This window comes from Pempheris klunzingeri, chromosome 21 (assembly GCF_042242105.1).
Source record: "Pempheris klunzingeri isolate RE-2024b chromosome 21, fPemKlu1.hap1, whole genome shotgun sequence".
NCBI classification, from domain to species: domain Eukaryota; kingdom Metazoa; phylum Chordata; class Actinopteri; order Acropomatiformes; family Pempheridae; genus Pempheris; species Pempheris klunzingeri.
The window spans coordinates 8,498,572-8,513,740 of NC_092032.1; the positions used below are offsets into that span (position 1 = coordinate 8,498,572).

At 40.1% G+C, this 15,169-nt stretch overlaps 1 protein-coding gene across 1 annotated transcript in view; it reads left to right on the forward strand.

The window, feature by feature from the left end:
* Window positions 1–15,169, forward strand: part of ctnnd2a (catenin (cadherin-associated protein), delta 2a) — a 198,274-nt gene that overhangs the window by 104,253 nt on the left and 78,852 nt on the right. The gene's annotated exons all lie outside the window — the stretch shown is intronic.

A 15,169-nucleotide genomic window follows, 5' to 3' on the forward strand; every position in this document is an offset into this window, starting at 1 on the left:
CTCTGTGTGAGAACATACAAGATGCAGAGGAATAACTTTGATGATGGGCAATACAGCCAGAGATAGCACCCCCCCCACCACTCCACCAGTTTCTTTCTCCAACTGGGTGTTCATTGTGAACACAGCACTGTGTTAAAAACATGGAAGGATCTGCGTTGATGGGGGCGTTACTTAAGGTAACGGCATGAGGATGACATGCAAGCCAGACAGGATGGTTTTGCTGCTAGATGTGTGCAGCAATGTGCACCTCCTTCTATTTGATTATGTCATATTGCGTTGCTACAAAAGTTGATATGTTTCAACTTTTTTGCCAGAAATAAAAATGTATAGATTTGAAAATGCACAGAAAAAACATCTAACAAAAGATGGTGTCTGTCTAGTAAAACACCAGTTGCTTTAGAGGCTCCATTTCATGTCCTTTAGTGTCTTGCTGTGTGTAAAAGAGTCCCACTAGGCTGTGATCACTTCCATCCTCTTGTCTCCGCAATTAAGCAAAGCTCACTCTCCCTTCTTTATTTATATATATTTCACAGGACTCTTGATGTATAATTCCTTTAATTACAGAGCAAGAGGGACTGAGACGTGCGTGGATCAAGTCTCAGCAGCAGCTGTCAATCACAGGAGAGGGAGAAGGAGAGAGTGAGCAAGAGAGAAAGAATGGGTGAGAGAGACAGTGAAATAGATGACAGAATAAGAGCAGGAGGATGGAACAGAATTATTTCAAACAGCGGCAAAGAAAGTAAAGAAAGTGACAGAATGACAGAATGACCGAATGACGTGCATAGACAATTGAACACAGAATCCCCCCCAAGATTCTTCAATATTGTGAAGTTGTTTGATGTATCTAACAGTGAAGCCATGATGGTTTATTATTAATGTAACTGACTGGCTCTGGACTGTCTTCACACAAACACAAATCATGTTTCTTATGTATATTTTTTTAGTTAATGACTGTGTAAAATACACAATAATGGGTCGTACACCCTAAGAAAGATACCGCTACACATGTATATATATAAAATAATAAGTTAATATATCAAAGGATGTCCTTGAAGGATATCAATAGGCTCGCTTTCAGAGTTATTTGATGATAAATAGAAACCAAAACCTGCCGATTAAAAAGCCATCTGAATTTACAATGGCGTCACGTTCAATGACGTAGTGGAGAGGCTCATCACTGGGGTTCAAAAAACCCACCCTCGATTAAACAAGCCTCTATATATGCACATGAACGTGTCACGGCCCAGGTCACTGCAACAGACGCCCCAGTTATGGCCCTCAGTCTGGAAAACCTCATGGAAGGCCATTTTGCCTTTCTTTCACATTAACACTGTATTCTTGCAGTTTGTTGTCTGCACTGTATTGTTTGTATATTGAATGCAAACACAGACCACTGAATTCAGCAAGAGGTGAAGCAGTAATATATGCTCTGTTTCAGGTGTATCTATACCAGCCAGTTTTGTGACTGAGTCACAACAACAACAACAAACACTTTCAACAGTGGGTAGAAATAAGTTTTGTGAAGAGACTCTGTAGCGAGAGAAAACAAGAAGTGACTGCAGGTCACCAAGATTAGTCAGACATACACACATAGTGCACTAACTGGAGAGAAAGCTGAAGAAAAATACAGTGTCATGCACCTCAGAGAGCCCCAAATTTGAATGTTCATCAAGGGATAGTCCTGCAAAGTTATGAATCTTTTTATAGAGCTTGGAAGATGAAATTTTGTTCTCGCACACTAGCTTATTTCCTGCCATTCATTGCAGTGCAATATGGAAGAGAGCTGTTAAATCTTTGCCACGTTTAGTGTCTAGTCTGCTTGAACAAAGGCAGTGAAAACATTTCAAAGTTAATTGCTCTAATTTAGTCAAAATGCGAGACTGTGAATCTGCTTTATTACAGCATCGAATGTTCCATGTCGTTTTATCAACAATTTTATTGGTTTCTGTTTCATCAAAACATTCATGCACAATGGCAGTCTCAGTGACAATCTAAGATCTCTCCCAAAACATGTTACATATATTCATTATCTTGAATAAAGAACTGATAAAAGTCCTGAAAACACATCTGATCCACACACCATTTTGCACTCATGTGTTTTTTAATCTAGAACTGCTGGGTAGAGTAAACTAGTTGTATGCAAATAAAGTGACAGCAGGCTCAAGTATAGATTTTCTTAGAACTTTGCTAACTTTTAAAACTGAGGCTCTGCAGGTAATTAAGAAGTTGGTTTAGCAAGTAAATTGTGTTTTCAAACTCAGACACACAAACTATTATCTTGACTGTACTTCCAGGAAAGAGTTCATTATTGGCCCATAGGAATCATTAGCACACTTACCCGTGCAAAAGTACACACAAGAGATCACTTTGTTTCCCTTACTGCTTCAAGCTTCATATACTGCATGTACACAGAAACAGAAAAACATGTTGTTTTTCCTCCAGTTACACTTTATTTTGGACAATAAACCTCACTCAACCATTATTAAACAAATGTAGCCATTTTGTACACAGTTCCAATATTTTGAGAGCTCTTTTGTGTGTTGAATGCCCCATGCAGAGTTCCATAAAACCTTTAATTAAAATTTACAAAGTTATTCATGCCTATTTTAAAATTCAGAGTTAACTAGCTGGAGTCTGATGGTGTGGAAATGCTTTACAGTCAGCATGTTGTTTGCTTTTATCACAGTTTCTCTCAAGTCTTTATACACATTTTTCGAAAGCGTACCTCATATTGCCAGGCCGCTACACACATCCAAAAATACACACACACACGCACACACACACACACACACACACACACACACACACACAAGGCAAAACTTCACAAATCTCCTGCAAAATGAAACTCTGCATTCAAAACGACGTTATGTCCTCTCAGTATTGTGCTGTGTTCAAATGATACACACACCATCATATGAATAGACTTTTCTAAGAATCCATTACTTTGATATGTTCAGTGTAAAACACTGCTATTATCAGGAGACTTATGCCTTTTGCATGGTCACTGTCACACTTAATGAATATGTAGAGTATACTGTTTTTAATACTGTGTAAAACACAAATTTCCTGTAATATGTAAAGCTGGATGTGTAAAATGCTCTACATATATAACAAATAATATATTTAAAAATACTAGGCTGCATCCTGCCTTCTGTTCTGTTGTACTTTCTGCTTAGCCTCCCTCATTGTTAGACCATAGATGACCAAATGTTCAACCAGTGTGGCCCGAATCTCATCAGAGATCATGGCTATCCTTGCTCTTGCTCTCCCTCTTCCTCGTCTCTCCTATGTTGGCAGCAATCCCTCTTCTTCTTCTATTGCTAAAACTCTGATTGCTAATTGAATAATTGTGCAGCTCGTGTTTGCCCGTGTGAGGACTCAGAGCGGGAAAATTAACCGTAGCATTTTGAATGGCAGTTATTTAAAATGGCTGCCTGTGAGTGTAAAGCGTGTGTTTGTGCTTCTAATGTGGTCACCAGATTCAGTTCAGATTCTAAACTGACACAACGAAAGACATTAAGACTTCAAATATTTGCTAAATATATTTATGGCTTTGTTTCTTCATTTTTTAAAGTGGTCTTAATTTCAACTCTGAGTCATGCAGATCTCCTAAAATTCTCGCATTTTGATTTCTTTAAACCTTATTATAGATTTATATATAATCTGTTACTCTATTTACAGTTTTTGTCAATTGCTTACACACTAACACTGTTACTTGAGACACATCGACCACAACCTGTAGCTCATGCACCATCCTCCTGAAACACCTCTGCTATAATACAAGCACATTTCCTGCTTTACACTCGGATTGCAATTTGACACCAATACTTTCAAATTTCCATTTCCTACTATAGATTCTGACTCCTCACACAGGAAAACGAATGTTGCGTAGCTGTTCAATTAGCAATCAGAGCATTAGCAATGAGAAGAACACTGCTCAGCTCGCTGCTCCGTTTTGGAGCGATGAACGCCAACATCGTAAAGAGAGGCAAAGCAAGAGGAGAGCAAGATGGGGAGGAGGAGGGCAAGGAAGAGGGATAGCAAGAAGAAGAAGCATAATCTGATGAGATCTCGGCCACTTTGGTTGGCCAGGTAGAGTCTGGCAGAGAGGACAACCAAAACAGAATAAAGGATGCAGCGTGTTTTTTTTAGCGTATATTGTACATTTTACTCATCTTTACAGATCCAAATTTATTTTAAATATTTTACAAAACATTGATAGTAAGAGCAACACACAGACATAAGTCTCCTGACTGGCATTCATACCAATGTTTTCTATTCATAGTAGTGTTTTACATTCTGTTCATCAGTGTTCAACTGATTCTTAGAAATGTGGTTTCATATGATGGTGTGTACGTGTCATTTGAACACAAAGTATGTGAAGGACATAACATTGTTCTGGATGCAGAGAATAATTTTGTTTTGCCTTTTGTGTGTGTGTGTGTGTGTGTGTTTGGATATGTGTGTAGAGTTCTGAGAATTTGAGGTGTCCTTTTAGGGAAAAAAAGTGTGAATAACAGAGACAAACTGTAATATCACTGAATTGGAGCTATGCATTACATTTCTCTTTGCCGTGAGGTTAAATGGCCTCCTACTCAAACTTCACTCTCACTGTCGCTGTAATTGGATCTAGCTGAGCTAACATGAAGTGCTAAACGAGTTAGCAGCAATTAGAGACAAGGAATACTCAGAGTGAGGGCATAGGTTACGTCTGTGTGTGCTAATGTCTGTGATAGTGTGCAGTGTGTGTTTAGGAGAAGATACTGTCTTCTTTAGTTCATGAGCATATTCTATGCTTAACTTGTGTACATTACTATATTGTATGTGTGTGTGTGTGTGTGTGTGTGTGTGTGCGCGCGCATGCATGGCAGCCCGTAACACAGTTAGGGAGCCATTACTGTTGCAGAAGAGTGAGCGCAATAGAGCAGAGGTGAAGACAGCGACACAAAGAGAAAACTCAATAACCACTAATGGATGGAAGTGAAGTGAGGAGATGAGGAGGAGAGGGAGATAAGGGGAAGGGGGAAGGAGGAAGTGGCGAAGATGAAGCTAAAGGGAGGAGGGAGGGAGATGAACACAGTGGAAGTGGAGGGTGGAAGTGAAGGATGGAGGCACATGCAGCGAAGATGGTGCGAAATAAAGGGAGATGGGACATTTGAATAACGGAGGAAAACGGACGATGGTGGATAGATAAAGATTAGAATGGAGGGAGGTGAACAAATAAAAGAAAGACCTGAGGAGAGGGACAGAGCATAAAGTAATTACGTGTTACCCTTCCTTGTTTAGATCGTGTTTTTTGTGAAACGAAGTTCTCACTTCCACTAAGATTCCTTCAAGATTTAATATTAAGAAACAACGTAGGGAGCAAGATGACGAGCAAAATGTTGTAGTTACAGCACCAATAAACATTTGGAGAACAAGAAGGGAAGATAAAAACCAAAAAATACAGGAAATGAAATGGGAACCTATAAGGGTATTGGGAGAATTTTAATGAGGGAAGAAAGCACAGAGAGACATTTGTGTTGGGGAAAAAGGGAGGCATATCTTGAGGGATCGAAGAAGGAATAAAGAGCGAGGGAGCGATGCAAGGCATAGTAGGGGTTTGTGAGTAAGGATGAGAGGGATAGAGAGATGAACATTAGCTCAGGGACTTGGGGACCAAGGGTTATCATTACAAGCCTGGGAGGTAAGGGAGCAAGGAAGAAGGAGAAAAACACCATGAAAGAGGGCTTAACCGTAACAGAGAGGAATGTACTGTCAAAGTGTTATAGAAATGTGGATTGACAAGAAGAAGAAAAAAAAAAGTCGGAACATTGTGATCAAAAACAAGACTACAGTATTGTTTCAACTGTGGGGGCGTGCTTCACTTATCTCATCAAATACTCAATCAGCCTAAAATGTAGACACAGCACTTCAAGATAAGATAACTCAAACTCCCTTCATTTAAATCCAACTCTTCTCATTTACATCTTACCCACAAATCCAAAATGTATTCACCCAGCAGAAGTGGTTATAGTGTCAGTGATGTTTGATGTCAAAATGTTCTTGTTATTATCAAGTGAAGATTGTTTTCAGTTTACATTTTGCATTTAGGTGGCACTTACACCAAATACAGTCAGTAGAAAATCTTCCATTTCAAGCATAGTGGGGAATCTAAGCCTCAATGCAGCATCACTGCAACAATACATGTAAAACATACATTGTAAAGTCAAAAGAACCACCCTGTGCTCCCACTGTGTGCTTGATACAATAGAGCTGCTGACATAGAATTGCTATTTGCAGTTGCTTGATATGATGTGATCTGGTGTGACATGTCATTGTCACCACTCGCTGTTTACTGACAGTGTTTGTTGGCTCACAGCCTGAACACATTGCTCTATTTATGGAAAATCTGCAGTGGTCAGCGGTGACCCTGTGCATGTTCTCGTGTGCGTGCGCGTGTGTGTGCGTGTGTGTGAGTACACGTCTGTGAATCGGGTGTATGTGTGTCCAGGCAGGGACATAGAAAAGCGCGCTTGCACGCTTGAGTGTGTGTGTGAAATATTATTCAACTATTTTACTCAAAGATAACAGCTATGAATTCATTTTGATGGTACACTGACTTGTAATAGGGAGAATGGCACCTTTTTACATCCCCACTTAGCACCCCAAATGCCTCTTCTTGCTCTATGTAACTTCTCCTGCGAGAAGTACGCAACGCTTTACGGCACTTCGACCACCAAATGTGGGTCTATGAGTCTAACTGCTGTGAGTGCAGATAATTTCTGTTTCCTTTGCACTCTTGCTGGCCTTGTGTGAAGTCTGTTCCCCTTCAAATATTTTTGCTCTCACTTGAATAGTGCGATACACTTCGTTGCTTAGATATCAGCAGAATTAAATGTGTCAGCGCCCTGTAATTGCCATTTGTGGCAACAGAGGCTGCTGTTGCTGCTCCTCATCAAAAGTTAGTGTTGCTTTGAGAAACAGGGAAAAAGAGAGAGCGAGAGAGAGAGAGAGTTATTATGCAGTCATTACTCTTGTTGTCAGTTGGGCACTAGTGTCAATGTTTATTTATGTGCACATTTGTGAGAGAGAGGAACAGAGCGTGTGTATTCCCTTCTTGCAACCATTGTCTGTTTGTTTAGGTGCGTTGCTCTGTGGGGTGAATACACTCCACCTCACATCTGCTTTAGAATAAAATTGAGGCATGTGCATGTGTGGTAGGATAACATTTAGACAGGGGATCCTGTACTCATTAAGTAAAAGTAAGATCCGCTCACATCAACAGTATCCAGTTTACTATACAATCCACCAGGGGATTTCTATTGTCCATCCGTCCATTGTCTATGCCGCTTATCCTTAAGGGTTACAGGGATTCTTACTGTGTAAACTGGAAACAGATTCGTTACCATGCAGCCAGAGTAGTTCTCTGCTCTGTGTGTGTATGTATGGGCAGTACTGAACTGGGAGAAGCCCAATAAAGAATTTCCAGAAGCAGGAACAAATAAACTAGGGCTATCAATGGATTTAAAAACCTAACAAGTTAATTGCACAATTTTCGGTTGTTAAACTCCAATTAATGCAATTCAATTTTTTTCAATGTAGAATCAACACAATATAAATATATTTAAATGCAAATACTAGTGTTTAATGTCTTCTTGCTTGTTTGTTTTTGAGCACAGTTTCTCTCCTGTGAACCACAGATTGTCAGACTCAGCTTGAAAGGCATATTTCTTATATGAAGAAATAATAACAATACCTAGACTTATATGCCAAAGATTCACCCTCATATTAACCCTTATATTCACTAAAAATGCAACACGGCCAAAGCATGTAATTGCAATTGTAGCATGTAATTACATGCAGACACACAAAAATGCTTCAAATGAATTATATGTTAATTTTGACAGCCCTAAAATACATGTATAATACAGTGAGAGTGTAATAGTTATGGCTGATTATAGCTTATTAGTGTGTGGCCAATTATTTGCAATAGTTTGATTTGGCTTATTCTGGTTTAGTTGGCGTATTCTGATTCTTGGTATTTGGGAAAAAATGAAAAGAATAGATACTGTGTGACTAAAGCGGCGCATTTGTCCTTTGCAGTGGAATTTCAAATGATTCGAGTCGACCCATGAGCATTTTCCATGAGTATGTTACACAACACAAAACTATCTTGCAAATAGAAAGAATGGTTCCTTGTTAACTTCCTCACAATGGTGACTCTAAGACTGCAACCTTGTCTTGCTTTTTAAATGGTGAATATCTGTTTATTTCTTTATGATGCATTTATATGGATCTTTAGTTTGTGAAAAAGATAGAGAAGTTAATGAGGGACAGACTAGGGGAGACCTTTTGTTGAACCTCACCATGAACAACTGCTTGACTGAAAGACAGAAAGAGGGACGGACAGAAATAGAGAGGGCCAGCCAGTCATTTTTCATCCTTTGTTATTAATCTCTGTTCTTCGTCAGACAGAGAGGAGGGAGGGGGGGGGGGGGGGACAAATGAAGTGGCAATGAGCGAAAGATAAAGAATGATAAAAAATGGGTCAGTAACTGGGAAGAGAAACTGAGGGTGACAGTAAGGGTGTGAGAGGCACAGTCACAGGGTATGCGAGGGATTTAGAGGAAGAGAAAGGAAGGAAGGAAGAGCGAGAGACAGATAGAGGAGAGAGGACACACTCTATTGGCTCTCAGCACGGCCCAGGGGTAATTTCCTCTCCACATGAGAAATGCATGCTGGGATATGGAATTACCTCCAAGGGAGGGTAATGATGCATTGCCAGAACCTTGGCCCTGAGGCACAGCTGTGTGTATGTGCGTGTGTGTCTGTTTGTGTGTTTGTGTGTGTGTGCGTGCATCTGTGCCCTGGCCATCATCCCTGCCTGTTCTGGGTAAATTGCCCATTGTAGTTATTTTCCTTTTCTGAGGTGGCCTATCTGTTTGTGCATGTGTGTACGTGTGTGTGACCTTGGGATGATAACAACCCTGTGTGTCTGCCTTCCTCTTTGCTACGGTGAGCTTCAGCCGGAACCTAAGGCCTGGGAGATAGAGGGATAGATCAAAGAGAGACACACAGACAGATGCATGTAAATTAGGTTGCCATTGGGTAGACACACTTATACACACATGAACATTAAACATGTAGATAAATGTAAAAAAAAGAGGCACATAGATCAAATTATATATATACACAAGTAAAGACTAAAGCTGGAAATGTAATGATATTTGGCTGTGAGAACTCAATAGGACGCATGGTCCTAAGTGCTGTGTTCACTGTTTCAGTGGCCGAAGGACGTTGTCCCAGTGTGTGTGTGCGTGTGAAGTCGATAATGAATCTGTCATGTTCTTTTGATCCAATCATTGCATTATTGTTCTTATTTCACGCGCATACACAGGAACAGGCGCACACACACGCAAATGCACCTATTCAGCACTACATACTAATCTATAGGGGAGGTAAAAAAGGTTAATAGATGGTTTTTTTTCCAGCTCAGAAAAAGTATGGCGATACATGCTTTCCATCTCTCCTCCTCCCACCAACTCTCTACCACTCTGTCTCTTGACACTGGCGGCATTTGGGAGGGATTATGGGAAAATGTCACACCAGCAGAATTACTGTATCTTCTCTCTTCCCCACGCCTCACTTCACCTTGCCTCTCGTCTAGCTCATAACTGAGAACACACCCTAACTGTGCTCTCTGTCTATCTACAGACTTAACTAGTACACAGTAGGTAGAAACTAAGTGTAAATATGGCCGTAGATATGCAGATTTTTTTTAGACTGCTGATCTTTATCTTAATATTTATTCAAATTAATCCAAAAACATTCGATTTCATTTTTACCAACTTGATCAAAATCCAATTAGACTTGAAACAAGTCAAATTATCCCTGTTGGGATGTTTTTATGTTCTGTAAGTGATATTCTTACTGAACATAAAATTCTTTGCATTCTGGAGTACTTCAACACTTGTTGTGGTTGAATAAATGAATAAAAATCATGCTAATTTGTGTGCTTGAATATCTTTTGTAATAGCTCTATCACATTTCTGGCCTCAGGCTAAATGTGTTTCTTAAAGCTCTATCTTTGTTATGATGAGTCTATATTCCAGTTGAGACAAATCTCCTCTTTATGGATCTATATTGATCTCTGGGCACCGCTCAGTGTGAGTGGAGACTACATCTAACATGAATGCTGGTAGTTACATGTGTCGCGCAGCACTTTCAATATAACTACCATCATGAGACAGAGCCACTAAGATTTTATTTTCCCTTGGACTTGAGCGCAGTCTTGCATGAACTCAGCACGATCGACTTTACACTCAGAGAAATGTATCTCGTCTTTAATTACCTCTTTTATTAACATCCAGCACAGACATTAATGTCAAGCAGTTGTACATCTTGCATGCCACTGCTACTTTTGAACAAGGCTTAGTGTTCCACAAGGCTGCAGATGTTAAGGTCAGTGAGTTGTATATCTTGACCTTTCAGCTGAGTTGCTTGCAGGAAATCAAGCGTCGACTGCTGGTTATTGGACCCACTGGGACTCGGTAATGACCAGAGAATTAAAATGAAGCAGAAACTGGGACAAAAGAAGTACAGGAGGTTAAGATTAAGGAAGGTGTTGAACACATGAAAGGAGGAAAACAAGTTTATTGAATAACAAGGTAACTTTTGCAAAGGTGAACTCACTGGAGAAGATGTAAGGAAAGGTTCAAGGTGGCTGTGTTCGTTGATTTGAAATTATAATTGCAATCATTTCTTGTCATAGGTGATCACATTTAGCCATGCTGCTGTGTCGGTATCCACCTGCTGCAGTGGTGCCAAGAGCACCTGCATATTACAATCATCTCATAATACATCCCTGTGGAAGTGCACTCACTAAAATAAAACACTTTACATGCCCACTTACACACACATACCGTATTCCCACAGAAACTCAAACCAGTATTGTTTATAATCTGAATTTCTATTTGGCATGCTAATTAAAGGAGACTGACTCACTGGTGTGTTGCTGCACACTATGTAAGGATTAAGCTTCAGCTAACTAGGCAAGAGAAACATTTTGATAAGCAGGTTATTTTATATAAGTCAAAGCACATTACAGTACGTTCACTTTTAAACAGTCACATACTGGAGTTTTATCCTTTTTGCCTCCTTGTAAGTTTCTGCTTTCCTTGTGCCTCCATCTGATTTTACTTTACTTCGTGGCTGGAAAAAATAAATTAAATAACATTTTGACACACATATAACACTTAAATTCTGCAGAGGCCCTTGAACAAGCAGAGTTACTGAAAATCGAAACACACAAAAACTGCATGAACACAACTCAAATCAGCAAGATCACAGCAACCTTAAACTAAATACAGTTCAGCTGACTGGGGCAGTACTGTAGTGTGCCCAGAAGTGGGCTTGTGACTGGAGGGTCTTTGCGTCAGTCCCCAGACTGTCAGGATGTATCTGAATGGGGAAGTGAAACAGCAGCCCTCCCTCCTTACCGCCCACCACTGTAGTGCCCTTGAGCATGGCACTCAATCCCCCAGCTGTTCCTGCTGTGCTCAGTGGCCTACAGATGAGACTGTGTGAGTGTGGATTTGGCCATTCTTGGAAAAGCATTCATGTCCACTGAAACCACCTTAGTTAACTTGTACTGATTGTAGCCATTTTCAAGAATCCCCACAATAGTTATTTACTATGTGGAGACACACTGGCATTTACCATGTAAAAATAGGTGCTGTTGCATTATTCATTTCATTATTTATTTTCATCCTGGAAAACTCCAGATCCCCTGCCTGTGATCTGCCGAGTCAGTTCAAGTTTTTCACTGAGTCATGACAAAATAATTCTGATGCATCCTAGGGGTGCTGACTCAATTTAGAAACACTTTTCCACCATTCATCCGTTGCTCCGCCTCGCCATCACTCCATCACACTTCCGCAGGTAGAGAAGGCTCGACAGTGCTAATGAGGTAGGAGCTGTACACATTCATCCAGCACCCAAAGTGTTTTCTCCGTCCCCCTCAGTCTAAACTCACAGTTTTCCCTTAGTGCCCCTTGTTGTCCTTTGTGTCTATCAAAGCGGCCTCTATTTTTCCCCTCTCCCTCTCCCTCACTTTCTTATTCTCTTTCTAGCTCCTCGCCTCTAGTGGGATTCCTTAGTGATTCCTAAGGTTCTACTCTCCATGCTGACAATGGCCTGCGTGTGCGTTTGCATCTGACTGTGCATTTCTCTCTGCACTTATGTGGGTGAGCATGTGCTTTCACCTCATTATACTAAGAAACGCTGTCCTGTCAGCCTGACAGATGCTTCATTCAAACTGTGACTCAAGTGAAACACTAATCTTGGTAGAATGATGGCAGGAAGAGACAGATGGAGATGTAGATGGGGAGGAGAAGAGGAGAAACAGTTAGAAGAGACAGTGTGGTGAATTGAGGAATGAATACAGGGCGGGCTTTCATGAGTCATCAGACAAGGTTGTAGGTATTGTCTTAGCTTTCCTGGTGAAGGTGTGAATGCCTACTGAGTATGTGCGTGTGTTTCTGTGGGCATTTGCACACGCTGCAATAAGTAACATGTGCAGTCATGCGTGGTTGTGTTTACTTTTCCCCTGTGTGCATTTTGTACCTTTTGTGCATTAACCTGAATCACTTCACTGAGGTTGCACTCTGTAAATGCCGTTTATCAATGCCAAGGCTTAAATCTTGTAAAATGCAGACCACAAAATCGATCAGTATTATATATACATTTCTGGGCCACTTCTCTGCCATTTAATAAAGTCAGAATGAAACGCCATTCTAATGCTTTATTCACACCAAACATGAAGCGAATTTTCACCTCACCAGTAAACACATGTAAACATGAGCTGTTAAGGCAGACAAGTATGCTGAGAAAGTTACCTGTTGTGCTAATGCTTGTTTCTAACTTGGTTCATATTAAAATATAACCAGGAGTTGGAATCAAGTAATAGACACATATTTTCAGACTTAATCAGGCAGTCCATCTTCCTTGCTGACTTTCCTCCAAGCCTGCTCCTTGTTTGTCTGATCTCTGCACGTGTTTAAAGTGGTATCATAGCGCTCCGGGTGCCCACAGACGCTGGCTACAATAAGTGTATCCTCCATTTTCCAATTCATCATCAAAATGTCAGGGCGTCTCGAAAGCCTGTCGGCATTTAGATTCTCCTGACTTTGTAAGTTGGAATCAGAGAATTTAAGATACACTTATTGACACCTCGCCTGGCACAAATTCTTCATCTTCACGTCTTTGCATTGAATTTGTATCTAATCTCGCCGCACGATAAATTAGCTATGCCTTCGTGTTTATGCGAACACGGCATGAGGAAAAAAGGCACCAGTGGGTTCACTTGCTATGGCAGTGTAAATACAACATAAGAGGAAATTATTAACTGTGGATATTTGACAAACATACTGTAAATTTTAAAATTCAGGAATCTTCAATGAAAACAAATTGTCAAAATATCAAATTATTTTGGGCAATTTCAGCTACACTTCTTTATTGTTTTGTAACTGTCAAACAAGTATTGTTTGAGCCAGGTTATAATTTCACTCATATTCCATCATGGGTTTTACTTTCATGCCAGCGATCATTTTGCAAGGATGAGTAAACATGTGGAAAATAAAAGTTTTCTAACCAAATTACACCACTAGAGAATGCAGTCATCTGTGTCATTGAAAGGTTGCTCAGTGAATATCAGGCAGCAAATAAAGTGAAACCTCAGATCAAACTGATTAAAAAGGTGGAAAATGAATGCTCATAGCTGTCATCTAGATTCCCTAAAGGAGGGAGCTGATGTTTTCTATAGTTGTGTATGTATTGCTTTGAAATCTCTCAGATCACTTCATGTTTAGTGGACTTAATCTGTTCCCTGCCATATTGCATGAGCCCATCCATGTTGGAGCTTCAGCATGTGATGATTCTGTTGCACATCTCTGTACCTTATTCCTCTCTTTACCCCATCCCCATCTTATTTGAAGTGGATGACTGCTTTTAGTCTCACTTAATCCGCTTTTGAAGGTTGAATTTGTGTGTGTGTGTGTGTGTGTGTGTGTGTGTGTGTGCTTAAGCAGGTGCGTGGCGCACATTCTCACATGAGAAATGTCAATATCTTTAAATGCATTTGGCCATTTTTGTGAGAGAGTGCATTCTCTACCATGAAGTATGATCAATATCAACAGTGTCACTGTTACCGTTCTAATCATTATAGTCATCATCACTGCCCTACACCTTCTCCTGTTAAAGCACCATCTGCTTTCATGCACTCTGATGTACATTGAAGTACAAAAAAGTGGTGCTCAAATGTCAGTAAGACATCACAATCATTAACGTCAATCTCAGATGCTGAGTACAGTACATTATCGGGTTTGTCATTGTCTTAATTATTCATTTTATTTTGTGTCTTGCTGTCTTATGCATATTTTATCACTACCATCTTCTTACTTTTTATGTCATCATCTCCATAGTCAGCATCATCATTTGCATGGTCTCTGTATTTTCGTGCACAGCTTTGAGCAAATACAGTACTGCTATCACTTCTCCGTGCTGTATTATTGCCTGTGTCAACTAATGAGAAAAGCAAATGCCCAGGCTTATCGCTGGTTTATTAGTTTTTCTTCCCTCTTGCATCATCTTGCCTGATTACACTATCCTTCCCTTACACACACTAACACTCTGCACACAAGGCGATACAGAAATGTTAAAATGTTAGCACCCAAACTCTCACTATGACCAATGACAGTTTAGTCGCCTCAAGGTGAAATATAATGTTAAGTTACAGTTTTAATTTTTCTTATTTTGGTTTAATTTTTTGTGCCAGAAGGTTCAGTCAAAAGTGAGTTAGAAAAACTGCATAATTTCCCTTTATATTTGAAGTTTGTGTCTGTGTGCGTGCGTGTGCGTGTGTGTACTGTATATGTGTGATTTTTTACAGTATATTGCGATACACACTAAGCACACTGGAAATGTCAGACTCTCTCTCTACAGCTTTCTGTGTCCACCTCATCTTTCATCCACCCATAGCTTTTATGGAAAGCTGTGCAGCTTGTCACCTTAGCCTCCACTTATCCTGCTCTGTGGTGTTTTAGCTCTGCTTTTACTTCCACTATACCCCTCTCTTTGACATAGCAGAGAGTGTCCTCCAGAAAAAAAAGAGATAAAGGTAAAAGAGGAC